Below are 25485 nucleotides of genomic sequence, written 5' to 3'. Positions count from 1 at the left end.
CCATACAACCTAAAATGGCCAACTTGACTGGAATCCTGTCTTTTTGACAGAATATAAATACAAATGATAGACTGATATTACACGATTTAACAATTTCGACAAGTCCTTTATCTTATTTTAATACATTGAGGTTTCCATTCAAAACCTAGCAGCAATTTATTGCAACAATTCCAGCTATAAAGTTGATCTGTACTGTAGTTACTTCGAACTAACAGTTTTTACAACCTGGAATGGAACCTTAAGTCTCGTAAGATCGTGCCCTTGCATCAGCAGCCATATGTTATGGCCTTATGGGTGTGCTCCAAAATCTAACCGTCATTAATTATCATGGATCATTTGCTATAATTTCTGTTCCAAATAACGCAAGACGGCACAAAATTTCGTTCAGTCTTGCTATTGCAACCGCAGAAGGGATTACAGTGCTAGGCATTTTTACAATTTATGAAATTCTAAATGGTTGCGTTTGTCGTAATCCGCCATTCTAGATTGAAGGCAATAACTAACAATTCTTATCCATTAGTGATATTTGACTGCTGGAAAGCATCCTCCATAAAGGAATATGGATGGTCGACTGTGAGTTATCTCTACCTAGCTTAGGGTGGTAAATCAGCTGGCTAAGTGGTTAACTCTTCTCAGTCACTTTTTATAAGCTATGGGAAAAACTATTTAAATCATGATGAAAGAGAACAGGAATGTAAACCGAATTATTTTTCTATTCTATATCTAAGTTTACATGCTTTTTAGACATATCCTCTATTCTTCCAAGGCTAGGTTGAATGCACTTGAATCTTTACAGTACTTCAAGCTATAGTGATTCCAGTATTTGAGCTTTATGAGAAATAATTTAACTGTGAAATTAATAAGAGGCTGTTCTCTGTCAGAACTGTTTCTTTTTTACCATTAACGCAGCGGCTGAAATAAAGCAAAGGGAAGAAAAATACTATTCTGCTGTTTGAACCCAACCCTGAAATCGCTTATGTGTCTGAACTTAGACGTGGTATTAGTTGGCAAGGTCGACGCTATACCCTTTATTGGTGCGGTTTGTTTAGATGTTAAAAGAAGCCAGACTGAATTGGAAAAAGGCCCTAACAAGGTATTGAAACAGTTGAAGATGATGTCAGAATATGGTTTTGAGATGAACAAAAAGCGTATCTTAGAGTCTGAAAGCGTGTCTCTCTAAGTGTTTTACATCAAGATCACAAGTGGAAATCTAGATTTTTCAGACTGTCTAGGTCCATGTTTAATCTTTGTGCACTACCCTATTCTAGTGCAAGCGCAGAAAGGCAATTATACAAGTCGATCAACAGAAATTGTCCCGGGAATTTCCTTGATGTTTCGATCATTAGTGCTTTGATGCATATAAAGCAACTTGTGCACCAGTATTCAGACTTAGCACATTCAAGGACCATTCGACCAATGCTCCATAATACTCGCAAGAAATTGGTTCCCAATCGAAGATATTCCTAGAGAAACCAGTGTGAATCGGCTTTTATTGATTGTTCAAATAATGATTAATGGGTGACATTCATAACTGCTATTTCATTTGTGTTAATCACTGACCTGACTAGCCTGCACAACATCTAATGATTTTTGTAACTAATGTAGTAATATGTGATTTGTGGTTGATCTTTACTGTTGTTCTTGATGCATATATTAGCCGAGTCTTCATCATGAATTTTTTCAGGTCAAGTTGGCTGAGTGTTTCTACTTTTTGGAAGTTCGGGTTTTTACCGGACTTTTAAGGCTCAAAGGATAAATTAGGCCCACTTGAAGTGGCTTTTTTCGTCATAAGTCATATCTGGCAATCAAAAGGCTTTTTTTTTACTAATACGGCACTAGGCTGATTTCGTCTGAAAAAGGCGCAATGAAGACATGGTCAAACAGATCCGTCACATCATCTGTAGCTTTTCATGATACTTTTTGTAGGCTTTTGAAATGGATAAAACCTTAATTTTTTCACGAATCGATTAAATCTGACTAGTTAAAGATTTTTTTTTTTTTTTTTTTTTTTTTTTTTTTTTTTTTTTTTTTTTTTTTTTTTTTTAATAATAATAGTCAGCCCGAATTTGCTTTCAAGAATTCGGTTCAGCTCATTCTTTTGTATATCAAGGGATTATCATTATCTGTTCAATAAGTGTTCAGAAAGTATCAACGTCCAATAAGTGTCCCATCTCACTTTCCAAAAAAAGAATTGCGATGTTCTAAAAAGAACCCATCAAATATCTTGTTTTTCGACACCAGGACCTGTATCCACGCTTACCAGTATCCCATGCTGTTTGGTTTGAATTTGTTCATCAAAATAACAGTGTTTCAGTAATCTGACCTTTTTCTTATTGTCATTGTTGTTTATTGCCTGTTTGCTTTCTCAGATGAATATTAGTGTCGTTAAGCCTAAATTAAAAGATTATACGATTGTGCTTTGGAAAGTAACTAAAGTTAGAAAGTGGCGCATTTGGATTTGAGACGTTTTGTTTCACATAAAAAATATGAAAAGGGAATTTTAAATGAACATCTTATTACATATTAATTTTCTAATGTTTCTAGTTGTAACAAATCAGTTGCTTCATTTTCAAGAAAAAAAAAAACAACAAAAAAAACGAACAGCTACGCTGAATGATTTTTTTCTTATTAAACTAAGTTCTATTAGGTTTTTATACTAAACTCTTATTAAAATTAGGTAAAAGGGGGCTTCTCCCTGATCACAAAATCTTCTATTTTAACAATTTCATTTTATTAGAAGTCTTATTTTATTTATATATTGATTTAAAAACACGTATTCTACAATAGAAGTTTTTCAAAGAAAAGTTAAGAACTACATTAAACCAAAGGTAAACAGAAATAAAGTCAAATAATTCTTCAAGCGTAAAACTACCCTAAATCAACACCAACAAATAAATGAAACCGAGCAGAAACTAATATGAGTAGGGATGATGTCCCCATACCTGACCAAAACACAATTTGCACTTTACTGAAAACAGTCCATACTTTGAGCTGTCTGTTTCTATTTATCATAACATCGGGGGAAAAAATCATCATCATAAACAACATTACTGAAAAAACGAATGTGGATTGACTCTTTAGCATATATACTGACGTTCACTTCTGAAAGTGTTAATAGTGTTGGATTTATTTAAGTTAAAAAAGCGAAAACATTTAAAATCTGATTTGTGTTCAGTAAAGTGCAGATTATGATCTGGTGCAATATGTAATTCCTTGTTAAGATACAGCTCGTACGTCCCTTTGACACACTGCATAGATATAACGTGTTTCAATTTAGTTCAATATATCCCTCAAGATTTCCTGAATTTTTTTCTTACTAACCTTAGCCAGAGTAGTAGTATTAGCGGTAGTAAGCTATAGTACCTTTTGATTGGCTCAACATCCTCCTTAAATCGCATTGAAAGTTTCAACTTAATATTCTAAGTTGTTTTTGGCAATAGCTGTTGTCCATTTGGTTCAACATCCTTCTGAATGTCCCTTGAAAGTTTTTTGTAATACCCTTAGCTTCAGCAGCACTAGTAGTTGTTGTCGTCGTTGTATTAGCAATTGCAGTAATAGTAGTTTTAGCAGTAATAGTAGGAGTCGCATTAGTAGTAGTTGTTGTATGCACACAGTGCCTTTTGGTTAGTTCAACATTCCCTTTAAAATGTTCTCAAAGTTTCAACTTACTGCTCTAGACCATTCCTGGGATATTGCTGATACGACCTTTTGACAACCTACATGCATTGAGTGTGATTTGATTTAGTTCAACATCCCCCTACACATTCCCTGGAAGTTTCACCTTGTTATGCTTAGCCTCAGTATTGGTAGTAGTCACCGTAGTTGTAGTATTAATAAAAGTATCAGGATTAATATTGTGATAATATGCCTCTCAACATCCCTCTCAACATGCTTTGAAAGTTTCAACTTGCTACTCCTAAGTGTTCCTAAGAAATTGATCATATATCCTTTTAGTAAGTGTGTTTTGATTTAATTCAACATCCCTCTAAATATTCCTAAAATTTTCACCTTAATACCATTAGCCTCATTAGAAGTAGTAGTTGTAATAATATTGATTACAAGCGCATAGTGTCATTTGGTTGGTTCAACATTTCCCATAACATGCCCCGAAATCTACACCGTTCCTAAGATATTGCTTATATAGTCTTTTGACATCCTACGTGCGTCTGATTTAGTTGAAATATCCCCTAAACATTACCTGAAAGTTCAGCCTTAATACTGTTGACCGCAATAGTTTCATCAACCGTAGAAATAGTAGTAGTAGAAGTATGCCCAGAGTGTTTTTTGTTTAGCTCAAAATCCGCCTCAACATACCCTGAAAGTTTTAACTTACTAATCTAAGTCATTCGTGAGATACTGTTGGTACATCCTTTTGACAATCTGCATGCTTATAGTGTGTTTTAGTTTAGTTCAACACCCCCCTAAATATTCATAGAAAACTTCACCTAATTGCTATAACTAACTACTCACAGAAGCACCTAGCCCCCTGAGGCCAACACAGCTACACACGCTTCTCCTCCATCCCGACCTATTCAAAGCCTACCTCTTTGCACCCTCCCAGGAAGTTCCGATTCCCCTTAAAATCTTTACTTTCGTCATTATCCCACCCCAACCGAGGACAACTTTCTATTCATTTTACCCTAGACGGTTGGCCGAAAAGGACAATCTTTGGCAATCTGTCACCCTTCATCCACAGAACGTGTCCAGCCATCTCAACTTTTCTTTCATTATAACCCTAGAAAGCAGGGTTAAACCACACCTTTCATACAGTTTACTGTTTGAAATACGGTCAGTCAGTCGGGTACCCAAAACAATCCACACACAGTTTCTATGGGAAAAGTGTAGTAAATATTCCTATAATCTTTTCACAACCTGCATTCACAGCGTGGGTTTTGATTTAGTTCAAATTTTCCCTCAATATTCCCTAAAATTTCACCTTCATATTGCTAGCCTTAGTATTAATAGGAGCCATAATAATTTAGTAAGGGAAGTAGTAGTGATGTATTAGTAGTAGTAGTAACAGTAGCATGCGCTCATATTGCCTTTTGGTCAGCTGAACACTCCCCTCATCATGCCCTGGAAGTTACGACTTAATACGCTAAGTCGTTCGTAACATATTGCTGATGCGCCCCTTTGACAACCTGTGTATACATAGTGTGTTTTGAGTCAATTCAACTTCACCCTCAGCATTTTCTTAAATTTTTACCGTAATATCCTTAACCGTAGTAGTAGTCGCAATATAAGTAGTAATTATAGTAGTAGTAGTTTGATGGTGGTAGCAGTAATACTAGCAGTAGTAGAATTAGTAGTGAGCGTGGACTTATTGCCTTTTGGTCAATTGATCCCGGAGGTGCGTCCTCTTGTTCAACCGCATGCAGATAGTTACCCATTTAGTCTTACCCATCAAAAGTTACGAACCTGAGAAAAGTTGCCTTATTTTAGAAAATAGGGGATAAACACCCTCTAAAAGTCATGGAATCTTAATGAAAATCACATTATCAGATTCAGCGTATCAGAGAATCCTACCGTAGAAGTTTCAAGCTCCTATCTATAAGAATGTGGAAATTTTGTATTTATTGCTAGAAGACAGATCAGGGATGTGTGTTTATTTGTTTGTTGTTGTTTTTTTCAGGGGTTATTGTATCGATCCAGTAGTCCTAGAATGTCGCGAGAGGGCTCATTCTTGTGGAAATTAAAAGTTCTAGTGCCATTTTTAAGTAACCAAAAAATTGGAGGGCACCTAGGCCCCCTCCCACGCTCATTTTTTCCAAAAGTCCCTGGATCAAAATTTTGAGACAGCGATTTTATTCAGCATAGTCGAAAAACCTAATAATTATGTCTTTTGGGACGAATCATTCCCTCACAGTCTCCATGGGAGGGGCTGCAAGTTACAAAGTTTGACCAGTGTTTACATATAGTAATGGTTATCGGGAAGTGTACAGGCGTTTCTAGTTGCCTTTATAAGTAACCAAAAAAATTGGAGGGCAACTAGACCTCCTCCCCCGCTCTTTTTCTCAAAATCGTCCGATCAAAACTATGAGAAAGCCATTTAGCAAAAAAAAAAAAAAAAAACTATGCAAATTTCTTTTTAATTATTCATTTGCGGAGAGCCAAAATCAAACATGCATCAATTCAAAAACGTTCAGCAAATAAAAAAAAACAAGGTTTTTTTTTAACTGAAAGTAAGGAGCGACATTAAAACTTAAACGAACAGAAATTACTCCGTATATCAAAGGGGATGTTCCCTCCTCAATGCCCAGCTCTTTACGTTAAAGATTTTTACTGTTTTAAAAAGTAAAGTTGAGAGAAAGAGTCAAACTCAAGCGCAAACAGCAGGGCGTTGAGGAGGGAACAGCCGTTTTCATATACGGAGTAATTTCTGTTTGTATTAAGTTTTAATGTCGCTCCTTACTTTCAGTCAAAAAAATTACATTTTTTTTATTTATTCCAAGAAAGCTCAAGGTCAAGCAGGTCCTCCTTTCCCGATAACAATTACTATATGTAAACAATAGTGAGTTGTATAACTAAGAGTCCATGCCCCAAGGACTGGGGGGGGGCATCCCTTGAGGCATAGCTGTGGGACGTTTCAACAAAGCTGAACAAGATGGCTATCTCAAAATGTTTATTGGATGTCTTTTTGGGAAAGGGTGCAAGGGAGTGTGGCTGGTTGCTCTCCAATCACTTTTGACTTTTATGAAGGGCACAAGAACATCCGATTTCTAATAGAATGAGCCTCTTCCAAAGTTTCTATGACAACTCCTTCCATATGAAGTGCCTTGGTGAAAAGGCACTCGCTCTTTATTCAGGCAGCACTATTGCGCTACCTATGATGTATTTTGCCGGGAATGGCCTTTTGATATAGAGCCGAAATATTCATTTAAGGTTTTCAAAAAATTCACTGTTCTAGATTAAATCCCCACTTGGTTTACCTCTTATTGTTTTTACTTCCGTCCACCTCCCTCAAAAGTCAAAAAATATGCGAATAATGAATAAATCGCTAATAATTAGACTAATACGACGGTTTTTTCCCCAACCAAAGTCTCCTGGGAAATTTCACAGCCCCGCCCTCCTCCCCTCCCCCAAAAAATGTGCTGGTATTTTTGGATACTGTAAGCCCATGTGTTTTAGCTGCATGTGTCTTTGACTGGTTATGGCTGCTTTAAAAGTTTATTTGAACGATAAAGTAGAAAATTATTTATTACCTCAAACTCTATCTTCACTTGTTTCTTTGCTGTCCGTCTTGTTCAAGTTTTGAGTCTTGATGTGAATGACCTCTATTTGTTTATATAGATCTTTGTTTTTCTTTCATTATCTTTGACATTTTGATACGCATTGTGATATCAGAATGAAATAAGACCCAAAACAATTACTGTCTAAAAGCAGGGCAAGAAGAAGAGTAAAGGATGGTTTTATTTTTGGTGGTTGGGAGAACTGGCTCACTTGGTCAAACAGTTCGTGGTAATGAATTGTAAGTAAGGAGCCACTCTGCTCAATAGTAACCCAAACTCTAAAAAACGGAATTTTAATATAAATGGATACATCAAAAGAATCAGCTTATTATGCTTCTTCCAAATTTGTAAGATTCATGAGGTTTAGCACTACCAATAAAAAGCTACGAGCCTGAGAAAATTTGCCTGATTTTTGAAATAGGTGGGAAAACCCCCTAAAATTAAATCTATCTGCAAAAATGCGGAATTTTGCTATTTTTGTCAGAAGACTGATCACGAATGCAGGTTTATTTGATTTTTCGTTTTTTTCCCCAGGGGTGATTTTATCGAAATAATGGTCCTAGAAGATCAGGAGAGAGTGTGTTCGAACGGAAATTAAAAGTTCTATTGGCCGTTTTAAGAGACCAAAAATACTGGAGGTCAAATTGGCCTCCTCCCACGCCCATTTTTTCCTCAAATTATTCTGGTTAAAATTTTGAGATGGCCTTTTTGTTCAGTATAGTTGAAAAACCAAATAATTATGTCTTTAGGTGTAAAATAATCCCCCACAGTCCGTGCGGAGAGGCCTGTAAGTCATGAATCCCCCCATTGTTTACGTATAGTATTTGTTATTGAGAAGTATACAGATATTTTTAGGGGGAAGGGGCTGTTATTTGGGTGGATTTATGTAGGGAGAATAATCCTTGGGGAGGGGAATTTCCGGGGGCTGAATATTTTATTGGAAATGTTACACTGGGGGGATTTGACAGAATTACTATACAAATTCTTTTTAATTGTCTTACATTCTCTTTGCCGAAATTTTTCATGTGGAGACCCAGGGGCTTTTTTCTGCGTGTTTTGATTTCTGGGAAATAATTTCCACGGAAGGGGGCGTTTCTGAAGTGATTGAGAAACTGATTAGGGACTAAAGTCTTATCCAAATGAAAGAATGCTTAGGAAAAATTTTCAGGCTGAATCGTCCGCAAACAATTTTACAGAGAGTGGGGATTCTTAGTAAGGATAGAACCGTGGAGAGTGCAATTCACGTTGGATGAAATTTCCACGAAGGAGTTTTTCGTGAGGAGGAGGGGTATACTGTATAGAGGGGGAGCAAGATTTACCAGCATTATTTGAAAAACGAAAAGAAATTATTCCATGTATGAAGGGTTGTCCCCTCCTTTATAATTTGTTATTTGCGCTAAAGTTTGACATTTTGTCCCAATTTTTTAAGAGCGTCTACTGAAACACGGGGCCCTTTTAATTAGAATTAGAAAAATTTTAAAATTGCTAATAGCTTTAGCGCAAATCTGCCAAAATTAGATGTTCAAATTTTTCTTAAATTTTTCATGTACGATGAGCCAAATTCAAACCCTTACTAGTTGAAAAGCGTTCAGAAATTAAAAAAAAAAAAAAAAAAAAAAAAAACAGTATATTAACTTAAAGTAAAAAACTCAAAACGAAGACAAATTATTCCATATATGAAAGGGGCTGTTCCCTCCTCAACGCCTCGTTCTTTACGCTAAATTTTTTATTGTTTTAAAAAGTAGAGTTGTGACAAAGAGTCAAACTTTAGCGTAAAGAGTATGGCGTTGTGGAGGGGACAACCCGTTTCATATTCAGAATGATATCTGTTCGTTTTAAGTTTTAATGCTGCTCCTTACTTTCAGTATTTTTTTTTATTTAATCTTCGTGTAAGAATGAAGTATTGTTGCAATTTCCTTACATAAAGCCTTGGTTATCAATGCAATGTATGATGGATTTTATTTATAGTCTGTTCAAAATTTCGCATCACTGTTGTCTGGGCTGGCTTTATCAATATGCCGTTGGCCTATAGTCCCCTGACATCTGGTGGTCCACTGAAGCTAAATTGTTGTACTATTTAGTAGGTATACAACGCTTGTTTCAAAATGTTCATTTGCGAACGGCGAGTAAATTTTGATATAACTAGATAGCAATCAGAACTCCGAAGCGGATTTGTATTGGATCAAAATGATCTACTTTTTTGCTGGTCCCATATATGTAAAATTCTTGAAGTTTCAATTTCCCATTTAAAAGTTATTAGAATTTGGAAATTTGTATTTTTCTTTTTTTTTTCTATTTTGTTGAAAAGAAAAGCCCAGCCTAAAATTGCGATTTGGAAAAGAATTGCACTGTTGGCTAATATTTGAAACTATTAATTCTTGAGCAGAGGCTTTGAGACCCCGTCTACAAAAATTCAAAATTTCGTACTTCCGCAAAAAGAACGGCCATAGGTGCGTCCTTATTTTTATATTTCGCTATTTCCTCCTATGAGTGATTATATCTGATAATAGGTCGTAGAATGTCCAAACAGGGCTCATTCAGGACTATTGAGGATTATACCACAGCGCAGTTACGAATGTGACCAACATGCTACTGAGCGAAAACTCTGAAATTGGCAATTAGTTTGGAACCATCGAAGGTCTATTTAGTATAAACTCCTAGTTCTAGAGACGATAATACCTTTTGGTAGCACAATGCAAGTGACAATAGGTGCTATAAGCAATGATGGTCATTATAAATTCCTTACGACTTTTAAAACGAGTAAACTATGTGGCTACTTCCATAAATTTTTTTCATGGGGGAGGGGGGACAAGCCTGCACAAATTTTCCAGGCAATGGTGTGAAAACTATCGAACAAAGTGTCATAATAGTAGCAGAAAATTACCTATAGTTCTTTTTTCGTAGTTATTGGTGTGTTTAGGATTGCAGGGGTAATGGGGAAGGAGGGGGCTGGCCGGTCTGTATTCTTATGTTGTGGGTGTTTACACTAAGACGGTTTTCATGGCCTTTATTTCTCAACCTTTTGTAACTAATTTGTGATACATAGGCTTTGTTCAGGCAACGCCATCTATTTTGTAAATAATTCCGTTTCCCTGATTTGAGGGTTTTTTATTTCTCACCCCCTGTAATTGCTCCAGAGGGTAATTAATTGAGATTCAATATAATAAGTGTTCCAAACTTTATAGAAATTTTATAGATTTTTTTCTTCTATGGTCCTAAGTATATATCTTTGTGTCCTGAAGTTAAAAACTACTTTTATACACATATTAATGGAAATGCATGTCATTCTTTTTTCTTAAAAGAAAGTTTAGAACTAAAAAGAAGGGATTGCTTATTTTTCCTTTTTTTTTAAGAGAAATTCTTATACCTCATTTCCGTAATGTTTTGATGGAAAATTCTTATTGGTATTATATTAAGCCTAATTGACTTGTTATGGGTACTGTTAGGACATATGCGACTGTTGCCCTGTAATAAATAGACTCATATTGTTACTGATACAAAAAGATATGCTGTTATCCATTTTTAACATCATTCATGTGTACCCTGGAGTCCTGTACCGATCCTACCAAATATCGATCTACAGCAACATATTCAATAAGTCTCGCTGTCATTACCATCATGAGAATACCATGTTAGTTTGCAGGCCATTTTGCGACAAAATAAAGTTTTGTTGAAACTATATTATTACACCTACAAAATTTAGTAATCAATTACATTTACTGTTTTCCTTCCGGACGCCAAATTTACCTAAGCTTTGATACCATTGGTAAAAAAACAAAAAACAAAATATTTCTATCTGTTATCTTGTCTATTTTTCTTTTACTTGTATGAAAAACTTATCTGAGTCACTACTGTCCTCGTCAGTTGATTCTACTTGGGTATATTCCAATACGACTGACACCTTGCACTTTTTGGTCATAAAGTGAACAACTAGAATTCTATTGATACCTTCCCAACCCAAACAACAGTTTGAAACTTCTTTGTTCGTCGCGAGCCCCTATTCCCAATCACCCAGTTTTTTATATCTAGGAGATGAGTTTCTGAAACTCTCAACAAGTTTAGTTGAAAACTTCTACTTTCGTCAGTAAAAATGCCAATAGGCTTATGTTTAACGTTATTGAATTTACTCTTGTGTGATTGGAAAGTATGTTTTGCTTTCCCGTCTGATAAAACTATAGCCCTTTATCCTTAACCGAAGATGCTTGTAAATGTTGTTAATTTCCAGCCAATCGCTATTCTAAAAACAATCACGTGATCAAATACAGCAGGCATCTAAAGCCAAGATGCATGCAAGCATTTCTCATTACTGAGATTGTATACGATCAGGTTACAAATTCAGTTTTTAGCAGGCTTACCCTCTTTTGTCTTATGGCTGAGAGGTAAGGTGAGGAAACCTGGAATGTTGTGTTTGGTGTAAGGGGTTTAATTATATCTTATCCGGTACACATAAAAGAGTACGCTAGGTTTATTTATCTTTGTCATGTCTGTCGTCGGAGAGGCTATTTGACTAGTTTTGAATATTTGATGCATCCAACCATGTCCCTTTTTTCCGGATTCACTTCTCTGAATTGGAATCTAATCGCGTTTTTAAGTTTGTGGTTTATTCTTATGTAACGTTTTACATAAACTAGAAAGCAAGACCATTGCTAAATCTAAATAGAAGCAAAGCTATAGAAAATGAAGAAAGAAAAAGAGAAAAGTCATGAAGTAATATAAAGCCATAAAAAATAGCGATTTGATGTAATGCAGGGTGGTAAAAAACAAGAAAAATATCTCGCTTACTTAAAAAAGATACCTAACTAAGTATTTGAATTTTACTAATCCTCTCTTTTTTTATTTCACAGCAAACAATATTTCTCATTAAGAAAACTATGACTTCAAACTTAGGCTTCTCTTTTTTTTTTTTATAAAATAAAATAGGTTTTTTTTCAACTGAAAGTAATTAGCAACATAAAAACTCAAAACGAACAGAAAATATTCCATATATGAAGGGTTTGCCCCCCTCCTCAATACCTTGCTTTTCGCGCTAAAGTTTTTAGTATGTTTAAAAAAGCTTTCTATTCTAATTGAACGACCCTTGTGTTTCAGGAGTTGCTCTTAAAAATTGGGATAAACAGTCAGCGCAAAGAGCAAGGTATTAAAGGGGATGGAGCAACCCCTTCATATACGAAGTAATTTCTGTTCGTTTTGAGTTTTGATGTTGCTCCTTATTTTCAGTTGAAAAAACTTTTTTGTTCACATTCGGATTCTGATTGTTTTTCAAAAAATACCGATAAACCTGGCTGAGCCTCCATGAAATCTTCCCTCTCCCCACGGGAAACTCCCCTGTTGAAAGTTCCTTCCGCGTAAAACATCCCCTCCTGTCCCTCTGGTTAATTCCAACCTCGCTGAAAATTACCCCCCCCCCCCATAAAATTTATTGCGGACGATTCTCCTTAGCATACTTTCATTTGAGAAAGACTTAAGATTTTGATCCGACAGACAGACAGACCGACGGACAGAAATTGCGATCGCTATGTGTCACTTGGTAAATACCTAGTGCCATAAAAACAAAAAATAAACACGCAACCGTGGTCTTTAATCCGGCAAAAAATGCGAAATTCTGTTTTTATGTATATAGGAGCTTGAAACATCTAAAGTGGGGTTCTCCGATATGCTGAAGATTCATTGAATTTTAAGGGGTTTCCCCCTCTTTTTTGAAAATCAGGCAAATTTTTTTAGCCTCATAGCTTTTGATGGGTAACACTGAAATTGATAAATCTTATATATTTCGAATCACCATAATAAGTCGATTGTTTTTGTGTATCTATTGATGTCAAATTTTATTTTTTAGAGTTTCGGTTACTATTGAGCCGAGTCGCTTGCCCAAAACTGTGCACGAAGTCGAAATTTAGCTTTATCATAGGATTTAAGTATTAAATGACGTAATCGAGATGTCTGTAGTTGATTTATGAAGTTTGCTTTATGAATTAAACGTTTTACTGTTTACTCTCATTTTCAAATTTAGCTCTTAGATGGTAATTTAGTTGTCTGTTTTTTTGGCACTTGGTATTAACCAAGTGACATATAGCAATCGCAAATTCTGTCGGTCTGTCGGTCCCGGTTTTGCTACTTTAGGCACTTCCAGGTAAGCTAGGACGATGAAATTTGTCAGGCGTATCAGGGACCGGACCAGATTAAATTGGAAATAGTCGTTTTCCCGATTTGACCATCTGGGGGGGGGGGAGTGGGGGGCCCGTTAATTCGGAAAAAAAGAAAAACTGAAGTATTTTCAACTTACGAATGAATCAGATCTTAATGAAATTTGATGTTTGGAAGGATATCGTGCCTCAGAGCTGTTATTTTAAATCCCGACCGGATCTGGTGACATCGGGGGGGGGGGGGGGGAGGTAGTTGGGAGGGGGAAACCTAAAATCTTGGAAAACACTTAGAGTGGATGGATCGGGATGAAACTTGGTGGGAAAAATATGCAGAAGCCCTAGATACATGATTGACATAATCGGAACGGATCCGCTCTCTTTGGGGTAGTTGTGTGGGGGGGGGGGGGGAGGTAATTCTGAAAAATTAGAAAAATGAGTAATTCTTAAATCAAGAACGGGTGACTGGATCTCCATGAAATTTGACATTTAGAAGAATATCGTGTCTCAGAGCTCTTATTTTAAATCCCTACCGGATCTGATGACATTGGGGGGAGTTTTGGGTTGGGGAAGCTAACATAATGGAAAACGCTTAGATTGGAGGGATCGGGATGAAAATTGATGGAAAAAATAAGCAGAAGTCTTAGATACGTGATTTACATAATTGGAACGGATCCGCTCTATTGGGGGGGGGGTTAATTCTGAAAAATTAGAAAAAATGACGTTTTTTAACTTACGAAGGAGTGATCGGATCTTCATGAAACTTCATATTTAGAAGGACCTCGTAACTCAGATATCTTATTTTAAATCTCAACCGGATCCAGCGTCATTGGGGGGGGGGCAGTTGGGGGGACCGGGGATCTTAGAAAATACTTAAATACTTAAAGCGGAAAGATCAGGATTAAACTGGACGGGAAGAATAAAAACCTGTCTAAGATACGTGACTGACATAATAGGACCGGATCTGCTCTCTTTTTGGTGGAGTTGTGGGGGGGGGGGGTAATTTTGAAAATCGAGGTATTTGTAACTTACGAAAGGTGACCAGATCTTAATGAAATTTGATATTTAAAAGGATCTTGTGATTCAAAGCTCTAATTTTAAATTCCGACCAGATCCTGTGACATTGGGGGGAGTTGGAGGGGGAAACCGGAATTCTTGGAAAACGTGAAAATTGGGGTATTTTTATCTTACGAATAGGTGATCGGATCTTAATGAAATTTGGTATTTAGAAGGAATTCATGTCTCAGAGCTCTTATTTCAAATCCCGACCAGATCTTTTGACACTGGGTGGAGTTGGAGGGGGAAATCTTAGAAAACACTCGGAGTGGAGGAATCGGGATGAAGCTTGGTGGATAGAATAAGCAAATGTCCTTGATACGTGATTGACGTAACCGTACTGGATTTGCTCTCTTTGGGGGAGTTGGGGGGAGGGGTTCAGTGATTTGGCAAGTTTGGTGCTTCTGGACGTGCTAGGACGATGAAAATTGGTAGGCGTGTCAGGGAGCTGCACAAATTGACTTGATAAAGTCGTTTTCCCAGATTTGACCATCTGGGGGGCTAAAGGGAGAGGAAAAATTAGAAAAAGAGGTATTTATAACTTACGAGTGGGTGATCGGATCTGACTGAATCTTGATATTTTGAAGGGCATCATGACTCAAGAGCTTTTATTTTAAAACCTGACCGGCGTTAGGCCTCTGATTTTCCTTTTAAATCATCTATTGATTTTAGAATTGTGTTAGAGCCCATACCATATGAGCTCTTGGCTCTTAGCTCTTCTCGCCTCGTCACAAGTGCCATATGAGCTCTTGTTCGCGTTTATTTTTTGTTTATATTCTGTCTTCTTTTTCTCATTTATTTTGTTTGTCTTGATAGTTTATAATTGATTCATTTTAGCCAAGTACTTCTTTTGGGAGTTTAACTGCTCAGTAAATTCTTTCAGGTTATTATCAACACAGTTTCTATTTAAGACCTTAAAATAGTTTTGAACAATGGCCATCGTAGTCCTTTTTGACTCAAACATCGTTGTCTTTGCCATTCATGAAATAATGTTTTTGGACTCGAGTCACTAATCGGGAAAACAAATCACTTTCTGATTTGTTTTGAATGGTTTGGATTGCTTTCTCAGCAACAACAACATTTGTCGACATTGACGTGACTATCTTCTTCACTTATTTTTGTATGTAATATGAAAAATTGTAATGCGAAAATTTTACTGCAAATTTTTATTCTTTAATTGTTTTCAAAAGTGATTATCGCTACTTTCAATACGTCAAGGGACGTTAATTTTGGCTTCTCTTATCTGTCCCACTCTAATAATTTGGGCGCAAACTCGGTAACTGGGGGAAGTGTCTCCGTTCTAAGGCTTCTTGAGAATTTCTGTCCTCAGTTCTTTTGTCCTGGTTATAATGAGCAATTGGTTTTGAGATATCTAAGGTGTCATTTGGATTATTTTTAGAGGTAGGACTTAATACATCCGTTAGTGCTAGCAATGAACTGCTTAAATATGGAATAACAAAAATGTGAAAGCAGTTCATTTGGGGGGATTAGAATTCACAGTTTTCGCTTTCAAGTTTCTAGCAAATCGCCAAAAGAAAACAGGGTTTTAATATATTTTACTATTACTTGATTTCAAAGCCTAATTAACCTACGATTGATTGAGTTTCGTGTCTTCATTTGAGAGGTATTTGGAATAACCTTTTAAGGTATGAAGGAGAAATTTTCGAGGAATTTTGAAAGGGGAAGGCGAACTGAATCACAACACGCCGTCTGTACGGAGGTTGTCAAAAGGGTGTAACAGCAATATCTTAGGAGCAGTTTGGTGTGTGAACTTGAAACTAACAGGGCTTGTTGTAAGGGATGTTGAACTAACCAATAGAAAAGATTTGTATCCTAAGGCTACTGCTTCTACTCTTACTATTATTACTACTACTGCCGCCATAGCTTAGGTTATTAGAATTAATTCTACTGTTACTACTACTGCTATTAAAACTAATGATATTAAGGCAAAAAATTTGGGATATATAGAAACTGTGTGGAACTAATTCAAAACACACTATGCCCACACAGGTTGTCAAACGGACACGTCGGAAATACTTCAGAAACGGTTTACGATATTAAGCTGAAACTTTCAGGATGTGTTGAAGGGGATGTCGAAGAAACCAGTGGTGCTATGTGCATACTGCTACTAATGCTACTACAACTATTGCAACTGCACAAGCTAAGGGTATTAAGGTGAAACTTTTAACGAATACTTAGGCGGATGTTGAACTAAATAAAAACAAACTATGAGCCTGTGGACTTTTAAAAAGGTGACAAAGCAATATCTGGACAAAGCACTTATATTGTTAAGTTAGACCTTTAAGGGTACTAGCCAGAAGGCACTATGTGTGGGTATTAAGGTGAAACTTTTAGGGAACGTTTAGAAGGAGTTTCAATCAAACGAAAAAACTGTATGCAGGCTTGTTTTCAAAAGTTCATATAAGCATTATCATAGGCAGTACCAATCTATAATAGCTTGAAATATCATTGAAACTTTTAAAGGAGCTAATTCGATTCAAAATTAAAAGTTCTGGTGCCCATTTCAAGAGTAAAAAGAGATTGGAGGGCAAGCAGACCTTCTCTCAAGCCTATTCATTTTCCAAACATACCCAGTCTAAATTTTGAGACAGCCATTTTGTTCAGCATAGTAGAAGGGTCCAGCAACTATGTATTTAGGAATATTGGGCATGTCAACCCCCACAATTATTTAATTGGTCCATTATAGTTTAAAAATAAATGTTGGTTTAAACTAAATCAAAAGGCATTATGTTTATGGTTACCAATAAGACACCTCAGCATTATGTCAAGAACGACTGGGGGTATTAAGTTGAAACTTTTGGGGCTACTACCATTACTACTTCTGCTTTTACAATATAAATAAATATAAAGAGTGTAAAATTACCAATTGTCAAAGAGCATAGATAGAATCTTTTGGGAATAATATTAAGCTTTATCTTTAAGGTCAACTTCAGGAGTTATGAAATTAAATGAAAAAATTCTGTCTGTGTCAGAATTAAAAATTGTTGTAAAAGTTTCTCCAACATACAAATAGCAACCCAAACTATTGATTCTTCATGCGTTTTAATATAAAATACGCTTTTAATGTTTTCACTTTTTTTACTTTCTAAAGTGAAAAATTATGAAAACTGTAAGGAATAAATATCACTGTATGTCAATTAAACTGACGATCCATGGTCATTTTTTTTTTTTTTTTTGTTCTGTCTTGAGAAGGCATGGGGGTTATCAGCCTTACTCATGTTAATTTTTGCTCGTTTTGAGTTCGAATCGGCTATTCATTGTGACTTCTGTTTGTTTTAAGTTTCATTTATTCAATGATGGTGATTTGTGGTAGTTTAACACTTGGAAGATTATTTGACTTTATTTCTGCTCATTTTTGGCTCATTTAATGTGGCTCTTTAATTTTCTTTGAAAACCTTGTTTTGTGGAAAAGTTTTTTTTTTAAATTTAATTAACAATAAACAGCGTGTTCTTTTTTCTGTCTCACCAGTGCTGCTGGATCGCTGGGGGGCTCTATGGTGATCATTAGGTATTAATTCAAATTATGTTTTTTTTCTTCCAGGGGTTGATCTAGAGCAAAATCTTGGGGGAGACCGAATTTGAAAAGGGCAACGATGATCAAAGCCTTGGGGGGGGGGATTGTGACAGAGGTTACAATAAAAATTTATTCAGAAAAGAGTAAAAAAAGAAAAAGCAAGGAAAGAGAACGAGCCCCCCAAGGATCCCAAGCCCTTGGGGGACTTGGGACCCCCAACATTCCCCCTGGATTTGCTGCTGTTTCCTTCTACGTAATTTTATAATCTCAGACTGACAGCGTTAGGGCTAAATGTCATATGTCACGAACAACGGTAAGTTTGCCATATCAGAATTTATGGGACTTCCTCCGACTAAAAAAATATAGAGTTTCTCAAAAAGAGATTGATATTGTTATGAGTTCAACTAGTCTCTTGGATATTGTGCCAAATCCTAAACTGTCGTGCAGAACTTTGTCTTTTTTACTTCCTAAAAAATGGAACTACTGGCCTCAACAAAACGAGTTCAACATCTATACAGATGGTGGTTAAGTTAGGTATGCTAGAGTCCGCTCATTCATCTGGTCGTTGGTTCATTTGACTCACACTCTACAAAGGTCTGGTGCAGGTAATTCCGCTTTAGAGTGCCATTTCTGGGATTCATGGAGTTTGGAGGCTGGTTAGATGCTCTTTACATCGAGCAAATAAGGGAATCTTTTGATCTCGAAAGAATTCTTGATGTGTAGATTTCCAATCTTCTTGGCTCCTAAAGTTCGTTACAAATACAATCTTCATTTCTTCCATTTCAGCTGGTTGAATAAGTATCAAATTACTTGGTTTTATAAGCACGGCACCATGATTTTAGATATTTACCGATGAATTGGTTGACCAACAAACAAACTATGCAATAACATCACCCTGTCACGTAATTTCAGGAAATCCTTTCAGGGAAATGGTGGTCCATATTTTGAGGAGGGTAAGCCATTAGACCCAGATTTGTGAAAAAGGAAAGTATTTTAGAGTGGTTTCGATATTTCGCATCAGACTTACTTGTACTTACAGCAGGATCAAGCGTTTCTGGCCTCAACTGCCTTCTGAAATTCAGATATATTGCAGGAATTTGTTTAGCCGTAAACATTGAAAGAGCGGAGGTTGAATTTCAAATGGTTATTTGTTTTTGAGAGTGAACTTTTTAGAAAGTGCGTACCGATCGTCAGCTTGGAGGATAATGTAAAAGATCAGTTTTTAAACGTACTTTTATTGTAGCCTACAGCATTCCCTAATATATCTTCTAAACATATAGATAAAAGAAATGTTTATGTTGAAAGAATTCCCTGAAAGTGAAAATGGCCATTTAGTCTTGGAAAGTTGACGATTACATTCATCTCCGCCCTAATAGCGAGGGCAAATATAGGCATTTACATGTGTGTATCATATTTAAATGGCTAAGTAAGATAACTTAAACATTTTTCGTTTAAAATAGGTAAAAATCGTATTTAGTAGAAATTCCCCCCCCATTTCGACATTAAAGTGTGCTTGAACATTACTGACAACTCACCTCAATACCATAGATGATCATTTGATCATCACGCGTGTTTTATTGATTTTCATAACAATGTAACTCTTATGCTTTCAACTTGTTCTCTATTGGTCACTTCAGGATGGTGGTGATAAGACTCTGCTTTTAAATTGAAGGATGTGATGTCAGGCTACTCTGGAGTAATGATATCACCTAGCTATTATTGTTCGAACGATTTCATCCTGTGATAGCGCAACGGATCTATCCCGGGGTTCCACCCCAGTTACCGCAAGGTTGGGCAACTGAATCCAGTGAAAAAGAAGCCCGGCAACTGAAACATCGACAAATGACAACACTGTAATGCTACGACTGGGTGGGGCAATTCTTTTATCCTCAGCGATACATTGCAATAGTTTCTTCTTTTTATCTTGTTAAAAAAGCGTTGAGTGAACACACTTTATAATTTTGGGGTGGGGGCGGTCAGAAATCTTATGCTGAATGAGGGGAGCTCTCATTTCCGTTACCTCAAAAGAAATTTTTTAGCATAAATCACAGATTTCTGAATGAACAGATTTCTTTGCTGAGCGAGAGTCCTGTCATCCTTATCTTGTGTGCATCTATATCTCAACTATGGCAAATATTCACACCTGTACGCAGCCGGTTCTACTTTCGCTTGTTCGATAGCATCATTTTCGCCGCCTTTGTTGTATAAATTGTTAGATTTCCCGGATAGACTTCCTTAATGTCTATCGCCTGTCATTGTTTCCGTGTCGCTTTGACACTTTCTGTTCTAAATCTGTTGTTTATACAGTTTCAAAGTATTTTTAACATAAGCATTTATGTTGATCAGGTTTATCAGAGCATCTCAAATTTAGAGGAAAATATGCTGTGTTTTTTTTGGTGTAACATAAATTATGCCTTTAATGAATTTAGTGGAACAAATTAAATATTTCTTGACTAAAATACGCATCAAGTAGGTGCGTAGGAGGAAGTAGATGTGTCTCCCCCCTAAGTAATGTTGCTCTTCCAAATTCTCCCAGAATTACAAAGCTGTTCTCCTGTTTTTCCTCTCTGATGGAGTTGCTCCTCACCCTGAAAAATTTATGCATACATCATAATACTAAGGTTGGCGACTGACTAAGATGGTAATTAAAATTTTGTAGGCAATCAATCACAAAAGCTTCTCGGGTATTACCGTATTTTTGCTAGCAATCAGCAAGCTCTTAAATTCTTAAACACAACTTTCGTTGGAAATGAAATACTTTTTGTCGAACATTTAATGATGGTTTTATTTTGGAAATTTCTATTTAAGAAATTCACACTGTAATGTTACTTGTTCACAGTGACTAGCTCATTATAATTTAGGATCATTCCCTAATTAAAATGGCATGAAGTCCTTAAAAATGGAGATTATATGCTATGACCAATCCACATACATCAATTACCGAAAGAATCATTTTTAAAAGAAATTGCTGATTCAATCATCCACGGGCTCAGCTATTTCAACGAGTGACTTTATCGCTATTGATGTTTGTGTTGCTATATTTACATTTAATTCTTTTTTCTTTTATTTTATATTGTTGTGTCATTTTCATAAGCCTTCTAGTCATTATGCTGCGTTATAAACAATCGACTTGAAACGAAATGATCGATCAGGGAGTTTTGGATGGATCAAAAATCCTTATAAACGAGTTCTGGTAGAAACCAGACAAGTTTTGTTAAATGTCTGTCTACTGTATTTCGATTTAGACCAACCGGGATGCAAATAGTGTCTTTTGATTGAGCTCAGCATCTGCCTCAACATTCCCTGAAAGTTTCAACTTTATTCCTTTAGCTTTTCCTGGGATATTGCAGATGCAAGCTTTTGAGAGCCTGGGCATACATAACCACTGGTTTAGTCTAACCTCTCCCCCAACATTCCTTGAAAGTTTCAACTTAATATACGTAGCCATTCCTGATATATTTTCAGTAGGTCCTTTTGACAACCTAAATGCACATGGTCTTTTGTTTTAATTTAACTCTCCTCTCACAATTCCCTGAAAGTTCCCTTAGTTGTTCCTGGGATATTGTAGATGCGGGCCAACTTTTGAGAGCCTGGATAGGCTACACATGGTTACTAATTTAGTTCAACATTTCCTGAAAATTTCAACTTAATACATTTAGCCGTTCCTGAGATGTTGTACATACGCCCTTTTGGCCTCCTGGATGAATATAGTGTTTTTTGATTGAGTTTAATATGCTCTTCCATATTTTCTGAGTGTTTGAATTAACACCCTTGTCATTATTGAGATATTTCAGAAATGTTGTTTTGATATCCTGTATACACGTAGTGTTTTTTTTATCGAGTTCAGCATTTCCCCTAACATTCCCTGAAGTTTCAACTCAAAGCCCGTATACCTTCCTGAGATACTGCAAAAGCGCTTTTCCCCCAACATGATCCGAAAGGTTCATTATACTTCAGCCGTTTCTGTTCAATTGCAGATGCTTCCTCTTGAGCAGATACGCTCGAGATACTCAAGGTTGTGTTTGCGTGTACTTCAGACCTGTTTATGCGAGAAACAACAATGTCAATTTTCGAATTCAAGAATATTATTAGTGAAAGAATGAGAATAAGAAAAACAGATTGAAAAGCTTATTCTCAGGGCGCTGAAAGAAGAAAGTTTTTCAGAGATGATAAAATATCCTGAAAATTATTGAAACGCTAGATTTCCTTGTAAATTCTGACAATAAAATATGTATTCTTATGTTGTGATAAAATATTCGAAACTATGGAAGCTCTTATTCTTCTTAGGCTAGTAATCTGGGTTTCAAGCACGTAATTCAGGAGCATTTAGCCGTTTGAAGATTATACTTTTGAACTAGTTCGTAAAACTGTGTTTGTTTGCTGAAGCCATTTTATGGCTTTTTTATTGTGGCGGAATGACAATGGTAGATTTACGAGGAACTGTACTTCTTTGAATGCTGGATAATTTCGAAGGAATCTAACGGTGATCTGATGAAGCTAGACCACGTTTATGTCGTGGGAGGCTATGTTTAGTCCACTAGGGAAATGAATTTCCCTTATGATCATTGACCAGTAAATCTATTTGCGACAATTCTTTGCCAGTAAATAAACCTGGTGTGCTGGTTCCACTTTCTGCTTTAATTATTTTGAAACGAGTCATAAAAAGGTGATTTATATTCTAAGTGTACAGCTAGGGTCTTGTGGAAAGATTTATCTTGTATAATGCATCTTCTCAGCAAGAATAGCGTTTTGTGGAAAATTTATTTGTTACTTTAAGGTTTACGCATTACCCAGGGATAGTATAAAGGAACAAAAATATGCTTAGAAACTGATGAAATGCGATACTTGCCCCTCGTCGGTCATTAAAGCTTAAAATAATACAAGCCATTATTTCAAAAACTGAAAAACAACTTTCGGCAATTTCTCTTGCTTATTTCTACAAGGTAGCCCTTATGAAGCCAAATTACATTTATTTTCCAAAGTTTTTGGAAGATTCTTGAAATAATCCTGTCGAAAACGTAGCAGTTTTTTAACGCCACTGCGGTTTTCCGCCACCTTATGCTTTCTGCCACCTTTTAATTCAGGTAGGTCAGAATAGACATAGACATAGACAAAAGAACAGACATAGACATAGAAACAGACACAGACATAGACATAGACACAGATATAGACAAAAATTTGTCTATATATAGGCATATAAACTAACCTAACCTGTCTATTCTGACCCAACTAATCATCTTGATGATACAAGATTTCCTGAGTGGTGGAAAACATACGGTGGTGGAAAACCGTGGTGGCGTTAAAATACCCACTCCGTCGAGAAGGTTAAAGTAGCGGAGGCCAAGATTAAAGCATTGTGTGTGAGCTGAAGTTTTAGGCACAATAAGAAGGTTGCCAACTTTTTAGGTTTGCTTTTATTGAAACCAGCTACACTTAATCTTAAGAAATTCTAGTGACCACAATATTTTACTACCTATTTAATGAAACAATATTCTTTTTCTGTTTAATTTACTAACAGCCTTTGATCTCTTTAAATTAGTCTGACACACCCATTTGCCTTGAAAAAAAAAAAAAAAAAATATGAAGTGAAATTCTAGACTTGCCCTGCATGTGTTTTTCGACAATTAATTCAAGTAACGAAGTATTTTTGATTTTTATATGACGAAGGATTTGTATAGAAGTTCACGTTTCGTAAAGAGTATAGTCTCCTGCCTTTTTTATATGGCCTTAACATAAAAAATAAATGATTGCAGAAACTCATTCAATCTTTAATAAAACGTTCTAGCTTCTTAATCAAGATCTAAAAGCGAACGAAGGGGCAATCAGACGCCCTTTCAATGTTAAATGCATCAACGTTGCCCTCAACAGTGCATATAATCGGACTGAGATTTTAAGATATCGATTCTAGCCAAAATGGTTCAAAGTTTCAAAACATATACTACTGTGGGTGGCTTGGTCCCTGTAGCTCCAGAAGCAAGGCCCCAAATACTGCAAATGGGCTATATAAGAAGAGCACTTCTTCGGGCTGGAATCAGAATGTTGTAAGGCTTTACAATATGTAAGGTGAAGGGGCTCAAATCGAGTCCCCATTAGCTCCCTCTTCCTACTGAAAATTTGCATGTGTAGGCATATCGTACCTCCTTTCTCTCAATACCCTAGGGGGACAATTAAAATCATAATAATTAAAATCATTAACATTGAACGTCTGTACAAATCACAACTCGAAAAACTTATCTTTCAAATAGTGTTTTATTTCTACCAAAAATGATACTCAAGGGATTTAGTTAATTATTATATTAGTTTTATTTATCCAATCTGCAATAACCATATGTGAATACTGTTCTCATTTTAATACGTTCCTTTCAAGTGCAGAGAAAATCAGTTGCCCAAATTTAACCTTCAGTCGAAGCTGTGTATAGTTTCTAGTAAAGCGCAAAAAACAGCGTGGGAAGGCGGTAGAATTCCTTTGTTCCCAAAATATCGATGTAAACATATATTAATGTTAATTTTGTTTTAATATTTTAAATCTTTAATCTACTATTTAACTTTACTATTTTAAATTTACTGTTTTTTTAAGTTTTATTATCTTACCCTTGTTTTCACTATTTTCTGCCTTTTGAATTCATTCCTTTCAACTGTACAAGCAGATTAATCGGTTAAATATAACATTTGGTTAAAGTTATCTATTTAGCTTTCAGTAAACCATAAATGGCACTCTAGGCTCTACGTGAGTTTTAAGGGCTGCAACGCTTTCGTTATTTGCTGCAACTTCTGTGTGTTTGAAGTTTGGGTTCTTTGTTTAATGTAATTTCTGTTCATGATAGACTTTTTCATGTATTTTGGAATCTGCTCATTTTACGTTTTACACCATGTATAAACTTTTTTTTGTTTTGAGTAGAATTTTACTTTTCACAGAAAACAGACTTTTCTTCATTACTTTTGATGTTCCCCGTGAAACAGGCTATTCTCCGCGAAACTTATAGCTGTAGCTTGAAAACAAAAGGACAAGATATATATAGTCAAGTAAAACTACGAAGAAAAAAAAATTCCAAACTCGGCATTTGAGCAACAGTATTTTTTTTGTACCAAAATGTTTAGAAACTAACCTCTTAATAACATATCCAAAATCTGTCAGAACCTGCCGTGCGAAAATCGGCCAAAATTGCCTGTCAGAAATAATCCTTTTCATGGGGAAAAAGGGGGATGGGATATCAATTAAAATTCCTGCAACATTTACTGGATCGAAGCTTCATTTCCTATTAATTTAAGTCCAGGGAGGGCGAAAATGACATCATAATGGAACAATTTTTTCACTTAGTTCCCCATATCCACCCTAGGCGAGGTCAGAAGGAGTAAAAATACCATTTGTGGTATTATCTATCTATCTATCTATGTTTCTGTGTCGACTGACGTCATGAAGTTAGTTGTCGTAATTTTTGCTATGGCGGTGACGTCATTGAAGATATTTAAGACATATATGTTCACGTAGAAATCTATTAATGTTTAAGTTTAAAATGACTGATGAACT

General features: G+C 36.0%; 1 protein-coding gene across 6 annotated transcripts in view; it reads left to right on the top strand.

Annotated features, from left to right (window-relative positions):
• Nucleotides 1–25485, top strand: part of LOC136041817 (poly(rC)-binding protein 3-like) — a 186804-nt gene that overhangs the window by 14050 nt on the left and 147269 nt on the right. For 4 of the 6 annotated variants that reach the window (XM_065726589.1, XM_065726588.1, XM_065726586.1 and 1 more), the window contains exon 1: nucleotides 15706–15823. The exons of the other annotated variants lie outside the window; for them this stretch is intronic. The gene's annotated coding sequence lies outside the window, so the exon portion shown is untranslated. Of the gene's footprint in view, nucleotides 1–15705; nucleotides 15824–25485 lie in introns of those variants that run through there. 6 annotated transcript variants of the gene reach the window in all.

Source organism: Artemia franciscana, unplaced genomic scaffold (assembly GCF_032884065.1).
Source record: "Artemia franciscana unplaced genomic scaffold, ASM3288406v1 PGA_scaffold_38, whole genome shotgun sequence".
Classification (NCBI taxonomy): domain Eukaryota; kingdom Metazoa; phylum Arthropoda; class Branchiopoda; order Anostraca; family Artemiidae; genus Artemia; species Artemia franciscana.
This window is presented reverse-complemented; position numbering and strand designations above follow the sequence as displayed.